General features: G+C 44.1%; 1 protein-coding gene across 1 annotated transcript in view; it reads right to left on the bottom strand.

The window, feature by feature from the left end:
• The window catches only part of CC2D2B (coiled-coil and C2 domain containing 2B), a 1,427,481-nt gene that overhangs the window by 616,119 nt on the left and 792,707 nt on the right, over positions 1–18,655 (bottom strand). The gene's annotated exons all lie outside the window — the stretch shown is intronic.

Genomic DNA, 18,655 nt, shown 5'->3' with positions numbered 1-18,655 from the left:
GCTTTGTGGTGTTCCAACTTCACCCATTATTTGCCTGTGCTTTTCATTTGTCTCTGTCCGTATGCCTAAAAGATCCTTGCTTGCTGGTGGTTAGTCCTGACTCTTGGTCCCTCCTTTTTCTTTTCTGAACCTCCCAGGCAGCAGGGACTAAGTACAGTATCATTACACTGTGGTTATTGATCTGCTGTTTAGGGGACTATTTTTCTTTGGTTTCCTGCTCTGTTACTGTGTGCCTGTGCTTGCATGTTAATCCAGCATGTGTCCCTCCCATTTGCATATTTGCGACAACTTTTTAAAACAAAACCTTGTGTCTTGCAATCCAAAGGTATTGCAGCGCAGGTTGAACATGATTCCAGAGCTTCTAGCCATTTGTACTCTTTGTACAATTTTTTTATGTCGACCGTCAGTCTGGGCTATCTCCTGGTAGAATAGTGGTTTGGTTTTGGGCTTGCTTTTGGGGGGATTGGGCTTGTTTTCTTATGCCAATGATAACTCCGATATTCCCCCACATTCCACCAAAAGCAAGTCATTACCCGCAGGGCATTTGTGAGTTGCATTGCATTGATCATATTTGATTTGTTTGTGTGTGTGTTACTTTATGATGTCCCTGCATCCATCAGGCTGTAGGATTTTATAGCAATCGGGACATGGTGGGGGGTGGTCTTGTACTCAACAAGAGCCCAGATGTTTTCCACTTATGCTGAGGGCGCCTGCTCCATCCCCCAAACACCTCTCCCCCTCCTTGTTAAAGCACTGCCTGCCAACCTGTCATCCAGTGCAGCAGGATGCTGTACATGTGGAGCACGTCCTTAGCAACAGTGAACACCGTCACATCGCCATCCTTTATAAACGTGCAGTTCTGGGGAGTAACGGAGGTCCTACAGCCCCAAAGGAGCAGGGGGAGGGTCACCAGTCTTGGTCCAAAGTCAGCCTCAGGCCTATACAAGATACTACAGTCTCAGGGGCCCCAATTTACATTATACCACCAGTACAGTGCAGGTGACTTTTTACACCACCAGGGAACGTTTGCAGGTTCAAGAAGGCAGGGCGTTGCGGACTCCCGGCAAAAAGAATGAAAAGAAGTGTTGCATGCCTTCTGACGTTTACTGATGCAATCCAACTTGGCCCCTGTTCCAGACAAACATCTCTTTCTATTGAAAACAATTAGTTCTTTCTTTTGCTGCACACATTTTATATATATATTTTTTTATTTGCATGGCAGTATCTGAACCGAGCCATGCCTAGAGTGGGCTAAGTACACACAAATTTTCGACACTGAATTATAGCTAAGCTGCAAGCCATGTGGCGATTGATAACAGCACTAAGCATTTTGACGAGGGGAAGAGCACAAGTGGAATTTGCAGAATGTAGCAACCCCTACCTTATTCATTTCAAAGGTCTTGGACATTTGTTCTATGTAGCTGTTGGCTTTCCCACTGATCCTCCGTAGGCAAAAGTATTGCTTGAATTCATGGATTGGATGCTGCCCCAAAGGACACTTTGTCATGAACTTCTTGTACCAGTGGTGGATCTCCACGCCTATAGGTAGTCCACGGTGGAGCTGCTTGTGCATCCCATGGTGGCGGTGATTGCCCAGGAGCTGTCCGAAAGGTCCACGTCCTCTGGCAGTCACCTTCCTGATACCTCCCTCCCAACTTTCCAAACCAGCATAAAACCCACAAGACCCGTTAAACAACAGAGAAAGGTTCCCAGGAACCAACCAGAAGCTAATCTGTTCAGATGCTGATCAGGGGGGATTAAGGTGGAATAAACTTTAAGCGGAGGACAGAGGTGATCCATGGGAGCTGCTACTCCAGTGTCTGAACTCAGGACGGGGGGATCTAACACATGCTGTCAAAAACACCTTCCCTGCACAAGGGCACTCTTCCACGGGCTGCACTGCATGGGATTTATTTTCTCTCCAGGACTTTGAATACTAAGGAATGCGGGAGAAGGGCTCTCTACTCCCATAGGCTCATCCAACTTCTTCTTGGCAGCTGGGGTTTGTTTGACATTTGGGGTGGTTCATTTCCAAACATGGAGTCTTGCAGCCCAACATCTGGGGATGATCACTCCGGCACCTGAACCAATGCTGTTCCTTTCCTAGGAGATGGACCACCTAACGTGGGTTCATTAAAGCTCTTTTCAAATGAAAGTATCCCAAATTTGGTATAAGGAAGAACTCCTTCAGAAAGATTTATTACCAAAGCATGGTTCTGAGCTCATATCATACGACGATTTACCTATATGTGCTGTGACAAGACTCAGGTCATTGAATAATTATTCCCTTATCGAAGTTAATAAAGGCTCTATCCCGGGAGATAGCTCACCAAACCTGCATAAATAAACCTCCTATTCTGAAAGACTGATATATTAATTGTAGTTGTACAATTACTCTCCTAAGAGAATGACCACTGACCTATGGCCGAGTGCCAATCTTCTAGAACAGAAACGATCTTGACTAAAATGTAGGCAAAGGAGTCATTCTTCCCAGGGAGAGGCATCTATCTCTCTGATGATTATAGGCACTAATACATAGTATTATAAGGCTATGTAGGAAAGAATTGTAAACAAATGTTTCTGTTTTCATTTTGTGCACTCTCTTTATATTCTTCACTGCCGCTATGATTGTCACATTTGCTTTTTTTTGCTTCATGTGTTCTTTGTTAAGTTGGAGTATAACACAAGATTCTGATGCACTGTCCCTCAGGTCTTGTGTGTGAGCTTACCCAGGGAAAATATGAGGGTAACTCATTCTGAGTCCATCTTTTGTAGGACTGATTTATTTTTTTAAACCTTTTTTGTTATTTGCATTTTGTAGCTGTAGTTTACCACACACTAAACCATGAAAACATGTCCTTTATCACTGGACTTTGGGACAAACAGTTCAGAATCAGACCAGATCGAATGTTTCTGAACAAGCTACACTTAGCAAAGGTCATATTTCCATTTAAATGATGTCTTGCTTCAACCCCCTTCCAAACCCCACGTTCTTCCATAAAAAGACCAGCAAGGTAAACTGCTTGCGCCAAAATTATGTGACAGAGTTATATTTCCGAATAAATAATAATAAGTGTAAATAACAGTAGATTGAAAGGGCATCCACCAGTTTTGGAAATACATTTGCTAATGTCTTCACGGACAGTTTGCAATGCTTAAGCGCCAACTTCTGACTTCTTAATGAAATACTGTTAAACAGTGCAGTAGTCCAGTAGCCACCTTGGTGCATGTTATGTGGCGTGGTGAAATGTCTTTCTTTAGAGTGCATTTAATGATATATGCCACCTGCATAATCAAATCATGAGTGTCACGAGAATGGGCGTGAATTACTAGTAGGGCATACTGAAGCAGTGCGGCCTCACTTTAAATCAGACAGAACTAGCTCATCTCAGCAGAACTGCTTGTGGCCTGATGGACAGTAGTTTCACTTCTTAGCTAGGCAGTCATATTTTACTTGGGATAATGGGACACTTTATCAAGGTGTTGTGTTTTAAATGTGTCTGTAAGAGCACTTGTCAGCATGGCTATCATGTATTTAATGGGCTGAATCTGCACTTCTCAAGAATCGCTGTACTTTCAGTGGGACAGTTGTAGCTCTTCTCAACAGGCAGTGTCATTCTATAATGGGACAGTTTAAAAACAACTAAGCACTGTTACTTTTGTTTTAGTGGAGCATTACTATAAGTGCTGCTATAGTTTAAATAAAACAGTAAGGGTACTTTTTAATATGCATGCTAAATATGTGACAAGACAGCATCAGAACTTAGTCTGCCTCCAATAGACCCACTACCTCAATCCACCCCAACCCACTCCACCCTATTCCACCCCACTCTATGACACTGCACCCTAAAACTGCCCTCTATGACACTCTCTGCCACTGAACTCTGCTCTACGACACTCTACTCCAATAAATTCTGTCTATGACGCTCTACTTCTCCCACTCCACTCTAGGACACTGGCAACTGCCACATAGAAACAATCCAAATAAATACACTCCACATCATGCCACATAATTCCAATCAGCATAATTTCACTGAACACCACACAGTCCCACGCAACACAATTCCACTCCACACTTTTCCATTCCACACCACATAATTCATCAACAAATCACAGAATGCAACACATTTACCCAACACACCACATACATCCAACCCACACTACAAAATACCACATAATACCACAAGATTCAACAAAAAAACACATAATTAAATTCCACCACATACCACTACACAACACTAAATACAATTCTACATATTTACACTCCATGAAACACAATCCCACTCCATATAATTCAACTACACTCCAAACCATAAAATTCCACTACACACCTCCATACCACACCACACAATTCTACAAAAACAATACGAATCTCTCATATGGTTGACTTTCCCATACCTTTTCAAGGTTTCCATCCCTCAATCCCACGCTGTCCTCCTCTTCTTAGTGTGTCTTCAGCATACACAGGTGCTCCCTCTTAATAAATCTGTAGCCTGCTCTCCCCTTCTTTCTCTCTTTCTCACACACTTTCTGCTCCTCTGTCTGGAGTTTACTCACCACTTCCTGTCCTGCACAAACTACCTATTCCTATCTATCTTCCTTTTTATCTATTCATTGCAGCTCTCACCCCATCTATTCGCCATGCCAGATAATTCCACTACACAAATACACTCCATATAACACAGTTCCACAACTAACAATTCCAATCCAACCCACATCAATCCTCTCCACATGACATACGCCCACTACACTCCAAACCAAAACACATAGGTAAAAGACGTTGTCATTTACAATGCCAATAGCTCTAACTCTTACTAATGCGAGACCTATTGCATTGCAAATGCTTGTTATATATAGGAATAATTTCAGCCCTGGCCACATCTGGAATTCTTTCTAGTCTACCCTTGATGGCTAAACATATTTCCTGGGCTGGGATTTCCTGTCCATTAAAATCACACCCAGAGGCAAAAATTGCAGATGGGCTGCTTCAATACTATTCTCCATCTCCCTTATACCCTTGATCAGCTGTCCCGGAGTCCCCAGGCTCACCAGATCGCTAACAACAGTGGCCAATTCTCCTGTCTGCACATACAGACTAGAAAGGTGGGTTACCCAATTGCTGGCTGAGATGATATTAGGCTCAACAGAACTAAACCCATCCTACTGCCAGAGGACACCAAGTTCCAGAAGGCATAGTGGTCTTTTTGCTTAGTGGCAGCTAGGAAGCTCTCCCACCTACCTCGTTCCCAATCTTTTTTAGCAACAGGGAGAACATTTGTATGGGCGCCCCTTGCTGCCCAGATCAGGGCTCTGTCTTGCTTTTTTTATTGCCTCCACCAATTTGGTCTTGGCATCTCTGCAATCTACAATGTATATTTGTATCAGGTCAGTGCACGCTTCCTCTCGACTACTCGCCTGGTCTCAACAAAAAAAAGGTTTGTCAGCTTTTCAAACAACCCTTCATGACTCTTAGATATTCCCCCAGAGATGCTTCAGCTACCCCACCTGAAAGCAGGGAAACCACTCCCTCCATACCATTAGCCACCAAACTATAGATCTGACAAGGGGTCTCATGCAATTTCTCCGTGCGACTCAATTTGACCCCACATCTGTTGCTGGTGAATCTCAGTCTTCTATTCAATGGCTTTCCTGTTTTAGCAAATTGCCTTTCACATTTAGGCTAAGATTGAGAGCCAGGGCATTATGGCCACGGTCTTGGTGTGGCATCACTATCATGTCCTCCAGGTATGGCCATAACTTATGATCCAGCAGAATACTATTGATTAAACAGGTGTAGTTGGTGCGGTTAAATGTATGGGACCTTGTTCAATCGGAGTAGGTTCTAGCATTACAGGCACGCAACCCCTGGTTTAGAGTGAGTGCCTTAATTTATATTACAGTAGGTGTCCATTTCTTGATGGAGGGAATCTGAAAAGCTGGGACTGACCATAGGTCATCCTGATCTGTCGAGAGGGACGGAATATAAGAGCTCAATGGTTCAAATTGGCAAATAAAGTCGCCCACCCCAATTTTTCCAGCGTTGCTTGCCAGTGAAGCTAAATGCACATTTAGTTGTTCTAATACTACAGGTTCCTTATTGCATCCAGCAGATCTACAACAAACATTATAGAAACAGTAGGTTTTGCCCTGGGGAACTGATAGACATACACACAATAGGTCTGTGAAATCCACCTTAACCTCGCTCAACACACCTGACATTGTATTCCTCACCCAAATTGTAAGTCCCCCAGAAGGCCTACCCTTCCCTGCTGTTACATCTTTCTTTGAGAAGTTGGCATAGCTTGCATGGTGATGGGGTTGCAGTGACCATGGCTCTAGGAATAGGCAAAAGTCGATCTGCTCTATATACTCATACAAATCCAGGCTAACTAGTTTTGAGGCCAAAAATGCTACATTCCAAAAGATGAGCTAGGTCTGTGCATCTGGAGTTGCAGGAATATCCTTACCCTCCGCACCAACCATTTGGTTTTGTATGGTGGGGCAAGACGCCCAGTCAATTCCTGCTATAATAATTGGCAGACCAATGGCCTTGGTGCCCCCCACTTGGAATTTAAAACAACTTGACTACTAATGAGTATGCTATGGGACAGTCATTCCTTTTATCATAACGATGGTCATATTCACAGGCCCCACCTTCTGCTGGCCTTTACCCAGCGAAATCCCACACTCAACCTTGGGGTGTTAGCCCTGGTCACTTCAAATGTTACTAATATGGGGGGACGGAGTCCCTGGTGAATCCTCTCTCTGCACTGAGAAAAGTGGAGCCCCTACTTCAGATCTCACAGAATTAGGGTCAGGGACTATCCACTGCTTTTCAGCTAAGAGTAGATCTATCCCTGCCAAGCATTCAAAACGATTATTTGTCGGCATGGAAAAGATGTCACCAGACCTCTTCTGGGGGATGCAGAACACAGTCGATAGAGATGGTGTATTCTCCCTTTGTACTTGCTGGTAGGTTTTGGAATGCTGTCCAACAGAGGAGCAATAGAAATAGCCCAGGGGTTGGGGCTCAATATGGGTCCCTACTAGTGAATTACTGACGGTGCCAAAGAAGACACTTTGGCCCATAGATGGGAATTTAAAATTAATAAAGACGCAATCGCCATTTTGGTCCACCTTTTCAGTCCCAATCCAAGCCACTCTTGTGCAAGGGGAAAACTTTTAAACCGTGCAAGCCACCCCAAGGATTTATGATGGTGCTCATCATATGTCTCACTTTGTCCTTTCCGCAGACAGGGGACTTTGGTTAGACAACTACATACGAACAAGATGCTGGTGAGAGATTTATCACCGGTAACTTGGGGATCCCCCTCTGATTATGTAATTTAGGGTTACCAGTACGGAACAATTCATCAGCAGCATGATTTTCCTTGCAGCGGCCTGAGTGGCCTGGGCATGGAGAGGAGCTAGAATTATTGCAATATGGGCCATTTCGCCCCAGGGCTCGGCTAGGGGAGTCACATGGTTCTCTACTCGCAGGACACGAGGTACTGAAAGGAGGCCCCTGGGCACACAGCTCTAGACTCCCTAGTTGCATTGGGTTGCATTGCATTGGGTTGGTTATATCAAGCAGAGCCTGAGCCTGTATACTGGCACCCAATACTTTCTCCATAGCTGCGGGGTGGCACATATCGGGGTTAAATTCTCCACTAGTAGCTCCCTAAACTTGCATAAACAATCATCCATAAATTGCTTAAAGCATTCAGGCAAAGCTCCACCACTAAACTTTGTGGGGATGTATTGAGCGGCTCTTTCCTGTGGTGTGTCCAGTGGGGGATAGGGAACAAAGTGCCTCTTGGTTTCTATGGCCTGCGGGCCATCTAGTTTTCTTGGCTTTCCCTTTCGGTAGGCCGGCGCTATTCGTATGTAGCAGGATGACACTCATAGATTCAATTTCTACCACTTATGGGTGTGGGCTCTGACATTGGCAGGGAAGATGTGTCTTGATCGGACTCCTACTCAGCTGTTATCTCTGAGTGTAGGGGCAGCCGATATCAGTGAGCTTGATCTCTGTGCTAATTTCCCCAATAGCTCTATATAACATTCTGTCAATGGAAGTAGTCTTGACGGGGTGCGTGTGGGCTGGGTGGCTGTCCATACCTTTCCTTTTACCCATCTTAGCTACAGTAACTTATTTCAGCAAGCACAATTCGGCAAATTAGCACCCCCCCCCCCAGGATATATATAAGGAGAAGATTATCAAACTTAAAAAACTGCTGAACAAAACAAATTCTTCTCCACAATATTGCCATTGCCACTTCCTAGGTGGCCAAGGCGCCCAAGGCCATAATAGTCAGATAAAGACCTGCTCCACTTGGGGGTCTCTAGTACATTGGATTTGTCTGCCCCCAGGCCAATAGTAACCCTGGGCGGAGTTTACGGAGTTGCGCTACGCAAAACTCTGCAAAGTGGAAAAAAAACTCCACCGCGCTACGCAGAGCTCTGCAAGCGGCGGAGTGTGATAGAAAAATGCCGTTCGCTGTGATTTTCAGTGCCAGATGCTTGTCCACACTGTGCAATCATGGCGAACGGCACAATGCACAGCGCAAGAGGGTGCTGCTTTCCTTTCTGCCGCTTGAGTAGATTTTTACTCGGCAGCTTTCTCAGTGCGAACGGGCAGTTTCTCAATGCGAGCAGTCACGAGCATACGCAACCACTCGCAATGAGAAGCCTGATCCCCCTGCGTTGAGAAATCTCGCCGGGAGGTTTATTTTCCACGCTTGCCAAATTGATGTTGACGATTGCGAACGAGGAAAATCTCGCCGGGAGGTGGATGTTCCTCGCTCATGCTAGCCAACTTGACGTTGATGAACGCAAGTGAGGAAAAAAACTCTGCTCCACTATCCGGAGCGGAGTTTTTCGGAACTCCGGGGGCTCCGCATTACGCGGAGTGCAGAAAGCTCCGCAAACTCCATGAGCAGAGCGAAGTTCACCGCCCAGGCTTAGGCAATAGTCAATTGTAGTCCAGGGAGAACTGGCTCTTGTGAAGATTGTGCCTTATACGCTGCAATAGTCTCTTCCAATACCAGAATGCAGTCAGGGTTACTCTTTGGCTTAGGGAGGGATAGTTATGATAGACAATCGAGTAGCCTCTGGTAGAAACAGGTACTGTAGAGGGACCTGACCCACTATATCTTTTTTTTTTTTTTTTTTTTTTGTCCTCATATATACTGCCAGTCTATACTCCAGATGGAAACCCCATATGCCTTCCACATTGTCTACTGATACCGATACCACCCTGGACTCAATGCACGGCAATAGGGGTCGCCCAGAGGTAGGCTGTTTCCTTGTCCCACTCCCCTGTCCTATGATGGGATACCTCAGGACAGGGGAGGACCGGATCAAAACAAACCTCTGGCATAATCATCGGACCGTTATGTCGACAACCAGGCCACCAGATCCGACCACACACTATCCGTATTCTCTGCTTGGCTCGCCATATCCATCTTGCTGACTTCTATAATATTTCGTAGACAGTTAGTAAACCTGGGAGGGGCCGATGACTTCCATTCTTTACAAATCTCTCTCCTGGCTATAACCATCACGTAAAAAATGAATTGTGTGGAATAATTATTGACATTATAGCCAGGTGGTAGGCCAAAAAAAACTAACCTCGGAGAGCGTAAAATGGTAGTTGTTAAAACCTTCCCCAGGAAGTCAAAGATCTCCTGCCAATATTCTAGAATCTTTGGACATTCCAAAAATATATGAATGTCGTCAGCTGACGGGAGTTTACAGCGTGGGCAACAGTAGTTGACTCGTGTAACCCTGGTCAATCTAGCAGGGGTCCAATACACCCGATAGGCCGTGAACAGATGGTTTCTCCTTAGATTGGCCGGTTTTATAAGGCTCTGAGACAAAGAAAAGGAATCTATCCAGATCTTACTTATAGCTTCGGGACTATCTGATATCAAATTACCCCAAAGATTAGCCAACTCACAGTTTGACATTTCTGTTGGCCCCAATAGAGCCCTGTACCAAAATGATACCTCACGTTTCCACCCGCCTATCCTGCTGACAGATTCAAGTATCTCAAGGTCCCTCTGTTGCTGTAGCATGTGTCTTAACCACCAGGCGGAGAGTTGGTAAAACTTAAATCTTGTTAAAGATCCATTAGTTAATAAAGCTGAGGAATCCCAGTCCAAAAGGCCCGAGTTGCCCCAGAGGTCTCCCCATATCCTCACGCCTGCTGTTTTTAAAGGTTGGGACAACTGGTCCTGAAGGCATTCCGGAGTACCCGGGGAATCCCAAATTGGGGCGTAAGCATGGTAATATGAGAGTCCCAGAGCCCTCCTAACATATACCCAATTCCTAAGGGCAGCCTGCAGGATCTTCAAACGGACTTTTTTGTAGAATTTCTGGTCGCCGAATTTAAATAAAAAAAAATCCTGACCCTGTGGTAGATCATGAAGCAAAGCCTGAAATAGACGGCCCTGTGAGGTTGAATCCAGTTTATTGGTCAGTAGTCTAAAATTTTTAAAGTGAAAGGCATGACAGTATATGAGTATATCATATATAGTATATATAGTATATGACTATATCTATGGTATTAGTATGTCAAGCCCGGTGGCAAACCAAGTACTGAGAGGCCAAAACACGGCATTACCAGGGCTGTGGTACCAAAAATAATACCACTACTTTTGCTCAAGGATGATCTTGTTTTGTCCAACCGGTGAACCAAGGGGGGATGCCCTGCCCTGCTTTCACCATCACTGACGGGCGCAGGATGCGCTTGCCTTTCATCTGGGCCCAGCCCACATATGTCCCGCGCCACACGACTCCAATTGCACTTATAATTGCTGGCCACAGGTGCTGTCACTGATGCAGTGCTCCTCCTCCTTGCTCTGTATGATCTGGGACAGGTAGTCACCATTTTGCGGCAAAATTCACAGCCCCCGCACCACGGGGCTCCTACTGCGCTAACAAACGCTGGCCACAGGTGCTGTCACTGATGCAGGGCTCCTCCTCCTTGCCCTTAGTGATCTGGGACAGGTAGTCCCCTTGTTGCATCAGAATTGGTGGCCCCCATGCCGCTGGACTCCAACTGCGCTTATAAGTGCTGGCCACAGGTGCTGTTACTGATGCAGGGCTCTTCCTCCTTGCCCTATGGGACAGGTAGACCCCTCATTGCGGCAAAATTACCCCCCTCCCGAGATATTATTCTTGCTGATTTAGTCAGTCTATTCCACATGATGGAGATCTGGGTAACCTTGACATGACAATTGGTAATGGAGGGTTACACCCCTTATTCACAAAAATGCAATACAATTCAGGGTATATACGGATTATAATGCAGGAATTAATAGCCATTTATAGGTAAATCAACATGTCAGCAAAATATGTGTCCTGGGACTCACACAAAAACACATAACTACTCAGACCTCAAAAACTCTACCTACTTTCCCATAAACTCGCAGAACATAGCAGCTTGATACAACATACCCACACATTACCCTTCAACAAGAACCCAGAATTATGGCCTTGTGCTTCCTAATGGGAATGGAATCTACTCGACAAGAATATACCAAAAGGGTAGTGTCTTCACTAACATATGTACTACTACATGTATGCTAATGCAGAAGCTCTGAAGAAAGGAGAAATGATCGAAGTAATACTTGCCGAACTGAGGAATACTCCCAAGAGAAAATTCCAGACAAGTAGGCAGTTCTACAGTGCGACCAAGGCACTGTTGGAAAATGAGAAAAGAAGGGTTCAGATTAGAAGGCTAATTTTAAAAAGAAGAAGATAACCGGATTGGCCATCAAATAGGAAATTGCCCTAGAAGCATACTGCTATCGAACTGGGTATTACTAGACAGGATGGCAGAAATTACTGTAGTTCACCGGAATCTCCAGGAGTATCTGGAAATGAGTCCGACCACTGAATGCTTTCAGATTAAAATCTCTGATCCTCATAGCCACCTAAATGCCCCAGGCCAAATCTATGACACAGATACAAATAGAAGGGGACAATCAGCAGCACTTCAAAGCAATATGTTAGTCCTATTTGTCAAAAACATATGATCTAGTATATGTGTGAGGATGACTGGGTTACAATAGATGAACATCAAAAAGATGTAATAGTTGGAGTATACTCCCTGGTATCGCCTATGAAACTCAAGGATAACTATCTAAGAGAGAATTCTCTCAAACAAGCACTTGTGCTCTATAAAACATAGGACGGGACAAAGGGACAACTCCACTATTTATTCCTTTGAGGAGCAAACCCAAGTACTGGCACAATACAGACTTAAGCTAGAAGTCAAGCATGATATAAAAATATAGGGTTTGTGGAGTGGTGCACTGCTCGTTATCGCGACAAATGGTAGTCAATTAGTCACTGTTGTTAGAAAGTCTTTAGTAATTCTTTATTTTCAATGAAAGAGGTTGCCAGCCAACGCGTTTCGTTCATAAAATGAACTTCTTCAGGGCATAAGTTCGCTTTCTTTATTGATGAGAGCAGTAAATGAGAAGGTATTCAGCGTTGTGAAACAGAAGCAAACAGCTCGACTTCCAGCCGTCCTTCCAGAATATGCGCACACAGGCCCTTACCAAGGCGGCCCCTTCAGCGCTGAATACTTTCTCATTTACTGCTCTCATTAATAAAGAAAGCAAACTTATGCCCTGAAGAAGTTCATTTTATGAACGAAACGCGTTGGCTGGCAACCTCTTTCATTGAAAATAAAGAATTACTAAAGACTTTCTAACAACAGTGACTAATTGACTACCATTTGTCGCGATAACGAGCAGTGCACCACTCCACAAACCCTATTGCTTCACATATCTGCACAGCAGTTGGCACTCAATGACGGCGAGTGCTGGAGTAGTTTTGTGCACGCCCAAACGAGTTTGACTATCTGTTCACACTAAGGGAACAACACAGGGAAGTGCGGTCATTGTGTCCGCCATTGTCTGGAATCACAATTTTGCATGATATAAAAATATATTAGCTAGAAGTCAAGCATGATATAAAAATATATTGTCTGAACCGCAATATAAGGGAGTGATAGCATGTTGTCATTCTTCGAAGAACAGCCCAATGATCCCAGTTATTAGGATCAATGGCTCCTTCAGATTATTACTTGTTAGACCTGGCTTTTTCAGCGGGCTTTATCCACAGACTTTTTGCTTTTTGTCCTCCTGTTTCTTACCTGTTTTTGTTGGTTTTATGACTCTGGGCACTTTACTACTGCTGATCAATGCTAAAGTGCATATGCTCTCCATGTAAATTGTGTTTATGGATTGGTTTGTCCATGATTGGCTTATTTGACTAACTACTAAGCCCCTAGTACAGTGCACTGTTTGTGCCCAGGGCCTGTAAATCAAATTCTGCTAATGCACCTTCAGAACTGACTGTGCCACCCATACAAGCAGAATTTTAAAAGGTTCTAAGACCTGCCACTGCAGTGTCTACACACAGATTCTACTGCCATGTAAACCTGGCAAGTGCACCCACTTGCCAGGTCCTAACCTTCCCTTTTCTTACACCCCTAAGGTAGGCCCGATGTACCCCTGTGTGCAGGGTGCAGTGTATGTGAAAGGTAGGCCATGTACTGGTGTGTGCCATGTCCTGATAGTGAAATACAGTGTATTTCATTTTTCACTATGGAAAGGCTATCTGTCCCATAGGATAGAATGGAAGTTTATTTATAACATTTTATAAGTATAACTTTCCATTGGGTCGAGATGGAAAGATGGACTTTAGTATGAATGAACTCAGAATATAAAAATGCATCTTTTAGTAACGGTGATTTTTATATTGTGTGTTTGAAAATACCACTTTTAGAAAGTGGGTATTTTCTAACTTAGCCGTCCTGTGTGCCTCTGCTGGTTTGTGGATTGACTGTCTGGCTTTGGAGTGACCGGGGCTGGGGATGTGCATACTCTTCAGATAGCAACTGGAGGGGTTGAGGTGTGTCCTGCCTTTTCTGAATGAGCCATGGTTTGGCTGACTAGACCTGGGCTGCATTTAGAGTAGTGGGAGGAGATATCCCTGCACCTGAATAGGGCTGGGCTGCCCTACACAATGCCGTCTCCACCTCCTGCCAGGAAGCTAAGCCAGAGAGGACAGAACTGGTTTGGACTGAGCACAGAGCCTCTCTGCCACAAGAGAACAAAGAGAAATTAAGTATAAACATTGGGGCCCAGGCCCCTGCACTTTAGATTACTTCTGGACACAAGAGGAACCTCTGCCAAGGAGAAGAGCTGGGAAAACCCAAGGAGAAGTACTGCCCCTTTGCTGTGGGCAGTGTGGGGTTGGCCTGCAGTGGCTGTTTCTGCCTAGGAGAGGACCGAGACTTTGCTGTCTGCTGTGTATCCTGCTTGAAGAAAATCTCCAAGGGCTTGGTGTAGAGCTTGCCTCCTGTTCTGAAGTCTCAGCGACACAAAGACTTCATCCATCCCCTCTGTCTTCCTGCACCTGTAACTGCTTTTTCAGCTCCCACAGAGGAAAATAGTAACACCGACGCCGACGAGCAATGCCTTATCCTGCAACAAAGCCACGGGCACCGCTCCTGAAGTGCACGACGAACCGCCCCGACTTGCACCACAACCCCAAAGTCTGCTGATGCCGCACCGCTTCGACTCCAAAGCGATCACCAAGGATGCTGCCTGCACCGGAGCCGAGGGCACCACTAATGACGCTCACAATCCACCACTCCGACTCGCACCGCAACCCCAACCTCACCGATGTCAGTGCTTCATCATCACAGAGCCGATACCTGACGTAGGTGACCTCCGGAATCCATCGACCCCGCATCGTGGTAAGGAACCGATACCTCAACGCCACCGCCCGGCAACAGTAAGGAACCTATGCATCACCTCCCCAGCATCGCAGTAAGGAACCGGCACCTCACCTCCACTGTGGTTGTAAGGAACCGACGCCACCCGGCGCCAACGAAGCATCACCTCTCCGACACCGTGCACCATCTTTGTTTTCATCGTTTACAAGGTACTGTTCTTTGCGGTGCGTGTGACTCCAGGCCCGACGCCGCGCACCTCGTGGTCGGCGCCGTACTTTGATATTTTCATCTGTCATGATGTCATAATAGCCCCAGGTGGAGCTATTTGTTGCTACAAACTTTATTTTTGTGGATAACCTATTTTGGGTGATATCTAGATAACTGTATGTTGGATCTTGGTCGTTTTAGTTTTGTTTGGTTCAGATAAAGTTTAATTATTTTTCTAAACTGGTGTGGTGTCAATTTCTAGTGTTTTCACTGTATTACTGTATGTGTGCACAAATGCCCTACACACTGCCTCTGAGATAAGCGTGCCTGTTCGTGCCAAGCTACCAAGGGGGTGAGCAGGATATGTCTAAGGGTGTAACTCCCTTAACCTGACTAGAAGCACGGGTCCCTACTTGGACAAAGGTGTAAACCATTGCCAACTAGAGACCTCCATTTCTAACAGTACTGGATTATAGAAATTATAACAGTAATTCCAGAACATGTGCGGTACAAAATGCACATCATGTAGGAGTCATGAAAAAGTTGGATCCCAACAGTATAAAACTTTTTTTTTTTTTTTAAATGTATTTATTCTACGGAGTTTTCTATAGCACGAACTTGACCCGAAGGTATCGGGTATCAGAGCGCTTTACATAGCACCAGTTGCGTTACATGAGGAGGTCGACCTCCCTAGCCGTTAGGCCAGCTCCTCTCCCCACTCAACTCAATTCTTGATGTGGCTAATTGTTTTTTCATCCAATGAATAGCCCCCTGAGTCTCAGATTCCTTTGAGGGTTCCAGCTCGCTTATATATGCCCACCTCATGGGCACAATATTAGTACAATGGTGTTTGTATCATGAATCACTTAGCGGCTGCAAGACTCTGAGGCAGTCTCAAAAGTCAATGACATATTCATTACAAATGATGAGTTGGATGAGCACCTGTCCTAGACAGGAACACATCCAAAACATCATATATGATGTGGGTTCTTCCAGATTCTCCACAGTGGAATAAAAGATCACACGAGAAAACATGCTTGTAAACCCAAGCATGCAAAAGAGGGGAAACAGGAAGCAACATGATTTTGTGGCAAGTCTAATCTTAGACAAATCATCGTTTCTTATGTCTTCTACAACAAAGCAGCAATGCATTGGTTCCTGCTGTAAGAAATACAATATAACACATTGTTTTTGATGTAATTGTAATGGTGGGATTTCACCAGAGTTAATACGTTTAAACTCACAATAAAAAGGCCTACTTATGTTCTTCCCAAGGACAGTTTTACGATACAGGTATTGTCTAACCCAATCTCACATCCTCCTCGAAACTAGTTTTCATTTCATTACCTCTAACAGGCTGGTCATAATGTGTTTCAAAAATGTTACCATGGAATCCCCTAGCTCTGCTTGTTTTATGGTAGGTGAAATCACTACAGGAACTGTCATCTGATCAGAAAAGTTTGCAGAAGAGCACTTCTCCAAACAAATGTTTGCCTCAATGATTTACTTAGAAGAGGTTCGCTCTACTGGAGACTTGCTCTCTGCAAGAAGGGCCCTGGTCACCAGGTAGAACATGGAAGCAAACAATGGTTTTAACAATGTCCTCAGCCATATCAACAGGAGGGAATGTTGTCTCTGCAAAGACGTGTGAATCAGATGAAGAGAGGCAGACCAAGTACCTCAAATCATACATTTCTTTTTTTGCCTGATTTAAAGAGCACAATGCTCTAAATGTATACTCATCTATGACCTTAGTGTTGCTACTCTAACATTCAACATTACAGTTGGAATGAAGGTGTTCATAAGTTCTGGCATCTGAAGTATGCTTTAACATTTTTTCTTAAATTGAGGTTATCATTAGAGAATCCATTGTTAAATTGTTTAACGTTTGACACCTGTCCCTACAACCATCACCTTTAGATCCCATGCTGACTGTGTGTGCCCTTCCTATTTCTGGGGACAATGATTGCAATTCAATTTGGTTTGCAATTGGAATACATTTTTCCAGATAAGTGGGCTGAGGGTTCTTGGGCAAAACATTTGCAAATGAGACAGGGATTTGAAATTAAGAAACTTTTTTATTGGGAACAAGTGGTATGTTTGCGGGGAGAAGACTGGAATACAGAAAGTACAGCAGTCTCGAGTGTTTACTGACTTTCTCAAAGGTGAATGGCTGCCTTTCTTCTCACCTATTAGGAGGCTGTAGGATGTCATGATGCCTGCAGTGCAGACTGGTTTTTACACTGTGGGATTTTCATCTAATTTTGCTGTGAGGCTTCTTAGGGTTTCTTGAGTGGATACAACTGGTAAGCATTGACAGACATAAGAGAAAAAAGTGACATTGATATCTAGTGATTTTAGACTGAAAAGTTCAAAGTAATCCTTTCACATGCAGATTTGGATTTCTTTGGAAGCAGTTATTGCGAAATGTGATATTGATGGGCATGTGAAAAAGGATATTTTCAAATTTGTTGATCCCTGCGACAAGTTGTAAGGGCTGGGGCAATCACACTTTATATATGACTGACTAAGTCAAAGCTCTGACAGTGTTAGTCTAACTAGTAACAGAGGCATTTCCTCATCTGCTAGTTCCACTAAAAGGCCACTCAGAGTTATGTTGATGGTTGCTAACTTTTTCTCACCAAAAAGATCTTTTATAAATACCAACTTGTTAGAAAGAAAAAAAATCTTCAAAAGGAGCATTTTATTACTGCCTTCTTCTGCCATTTCTTCCAGAGAGCTCAGCAGGTTGATAAGGCTTATGCTGAGATGTCATTTCAGCCTATAGATATGAATATGATTATGCTATATTGGTGTGTTCATATGAATGTTTCTGAGATGTGAAAATGAAAATTCACATATACTCTCATTAGTGTGACTGAACCCTGCTTCAGCAATGTTTTCTTCCTCAGGCTTACATTGGTCATAGGTAGGGCCCGTCTCTGACATAAAGTAGCTTTTGCACCTTGGCTCTCAGGGTTTGAAAGACCGATAAAACTTGAAACTGTTTAGTTGTCTGCTAATATGAGCCTTTTTATTTGGCAGTATGAATATTGTACTGTAGAAATGTGTGTGTGTGCGTGTGTGCGTGTGTGTGTGTGTGTGTGTGTGTGTGTGTCTCTCTCTCTCTCTCTCTCTCTCTCACTGGATGATCAAGCATCCGAATCCCAGCAGGAGAGTTCAGCAAGGTAATGCGCCTGCTCCAGAGGAAGTTGTATGATCTGCAGGTCACACATTCCAATTACAGTAAGGCAGCTCAGTAGGTTGAAAGGACTGCTGCTGAGATCAGTGCATAAACCACTGTTCATATGATAGCATTAAAGTGAAACAGATCATTTGGTGCTGCAGATATGTGTGTTTAGTTGATAGAGGATCAGATCTACAGTGAATTGACATAGACTTAGCAAGGAGATTATAAATTGAATGCCTATGGGCGAATAAAAACACTCCTGTTTTTAAAGTGGCAAGAGACAATTTGATTTGTGGTGTGTGCCACATACACAATTAACAATACATTTAATAAAATCATGACTTAGGCGTGAAACAGAAAGTAGGTAAATTACTGTCCAAACTGTAACATAAATCCTGGAGCTTGATGAGGACCGTAAATATATAATAATGCAATTTAGCAAAGCTCATCCTCCAACTTCGTCCTAACCCTAAGCCAAACTTGCAGCAAGTGTAAGC

Source organism: Triturus cristatus, chromosome 1_2 (assembly GCF_964204655.1).
Source record: "Triturus cristatus chromosome 1_2, aTriCri1.1, whole genome shotgun sequence".
In the NCBI taxonomy this organism is placed as follows: Eukaryota; Metazoa; Chordata; class Amphibia; order Caudata; family Salamandridae; genus Triturus; species Triturus cristatus.
This window is presented reverse-complemented; position numbering and strand designations above follow the sequence as displayed.